We start from the raw sequence: 2,103 nt of genomic DNA, 5'->3' as shown, positions 1-2,103 counted from the left end.
TTTTATGCTTTTAAATTGTATTATTATTATTATCAATTCATTAATATTGATTCATGTGTCTGTGATTCCCTGCATTTTATCCATTGCAGACACTAGTTGAAGAGTTAGTCATTGAGTGTTGTGTCTAGGTGACACTTGTATATTGTGATTCATTGATAATTGTGTTGTGTTAAATCGCCGTGTTGTACGTGTGTGTTAGCGTACAGTGTTCAGTATAATTATTCATCTTAGTTAACTGTCTTAGTGATGGAAGATTTAAAGTAAAGAGTTGTTGATTTGATTAGTGTTGTCCTTAGTGGCAAAGTGTTAACGTAATAATTACTGATTTGATTTGTTACTGTCTGTTTGACAGTGTTAACGTAATTACCCATTGATTATTTCTGTCGGTGTGACAGAATGCTTAACATAATTAATTAATTGTGTATTTGATTTGATAGTAGTCCATAGGACAAGTGTTATTGTAACTAATTAATAGTAAGTTTGTCTTAGTGACAAGTGTTGAATTGTTTTGCTGTTATTGTTTTGTATTGCATCAATGTTGAGTGCCACTGCAAGAGTTGAGTGCAGTCGAATCTGAGTGTGTGCACTAGTGTACAGTTATGAAACACTAGAATATTGTACCCGATTGTACCCCAGCTCAACAACAGCTTGCAATGACCACTTTGACCCAACAGTGTACTGACGCTATGTTAACTGTTTTCTTACAAGGGGAAACCAATCTGTTGTTATTCCTGAATTTTTAGCCGCCACCACTTCCCATACTAACTTGAGTGCGAGTGAACAGACACGTACTGGACTCCCGGGGAAGACGAGGTCTGGTAATCGACAATGAGTAGGAATATTGAAATTTAATTACTTGGGAATAATTATGGATACTCTTTTAATTACTTACTGAGAATCAGGGACATTTATAATCCCATAGAAGAATGCAGGGTCTTAGGGGGAAGTTACCTATAGCATATAATTGTTCTTCAAGACTCAGAATAATACGAAGGGAAAATAACTAAACATGTGAAACTTGTATCACCTTTATATGAGAGTTACTTAAAATGGAAATTGAAAAACAGTATAAATATCCTATATAGAGGTAATGGCTAGAGGGTTATTACTGGTCTGCATAAGATTCCCAAGTGCACTGTACCATTACCCTTCAACTTACAGCCGGTTGTTTTGGGCTTCCCAGCTTCTTGAGATTATCTTGAGATGATTTCGGGGCTTTAGTGTCCCCGCGGCCCGGTCCTCGACCAGGCCTCCACCCCCAGGAAGCAGCCCGTGACAGCTGACTAACACCCAGGTACCTATTTACTGCTAGGTAACAGGGGCATTCAGGGTGAAAGAAAGTTGGCCCATTTGTTTCTGCCTCGTGCGGGAATCGAACCCGCGCCACAGAATTACGAGTCCTGCGCGCTATCCACCAGGCTACGAGGCCCCTTCAAACCCCAAACCCCCGTAACCTCAGCTCCTGAGGTTACTACCTCCACTGACACTCCAGATACACTAACTCTAAAAATCCTCAACTCCTTCAAGGTAGCCCTCCGGCCCTACCCACTAAGTTTACTATGGCTCTCTTAAGCCCCGCCTATCCAGGTTTAAAACAAATCATTTTAAACTAGGCCTGGAATATGGCACTCTAAGGAGGCGATGAGTCACAATAACGTGGCTGAAGTATGTTTCGGTCCAGGATGGGCCGAAACGTCGTCGTCCCTTCAACTTCTAGTGTGTGGTCTGGTCAACATGGCACTCTAAGCCTATGGGTGCCAGGCACCCCACTCCCTTTTCTCAGGGTCTCCAACCAATCAGAGGCTACCACCGGTGATTGATATTTATATATGTCTTTATATAAAGACATATATAGTAAGAACACTAGACTGTGATGTTTGTCTCCTGGTTCTCATTGTGACCATTGTTGAGGCTTTCTGCAGCTCAAGGATCACGACTTCCTTTCATAATGTTCATTGATAGTTAGTCTTATTGCATTATAAACTAATTTCATCATATGTCACATATTTTCTGCACTGCACAGCATGTCATATTTTCTTTAAATCAAAGCTTTTTTGTGTTCTATTTTTGTGCTTTATTTTATAATGAATAATTTTTTCAGTA

At 39.9% G+C, this 2,103-nt stretch overlaps 1 protein-coding gene across 1 annotated transcript in view; it reads right to left on the bottom strand.

The window, feature by feature from the left end:
• Positions 1–1,012: 1,012 nt before the first annotated feature.
• Positions 1,013–2,103, bottom strand: part of LOC123759099 (maltase-glucoamylase) — a 289,988-nt gene continuing 288,897 nt past the window's right edge. The window contains exon 40 of the mRNA XM_069324937.1: positions 1,013–2,103. This exon is cut by the window's right edge and continues 718 nt beyond it. The gene's annotated coding sequence lies outside the window, so the exon portion shown is untranslated.

Source organism: Procambarus clarkii, chromosome 15 (genome assembly GCF_040958095.1).
Source record: "Procambarus clarkii isolate CNS0578487 chromosome 15, FALCON_Pclarkii_2.0, whole genome shotgun sequence".
Taxonomy (NCBI): Eukaryota; Metazoa; Arthropoda; class Malacostraca; order Decapoda; family Cambaridae; genus Procambarus; species Procambarus clarkii.
This window is presented reverse-complemented; position numbering and strand designations above follow the sequence as displayed.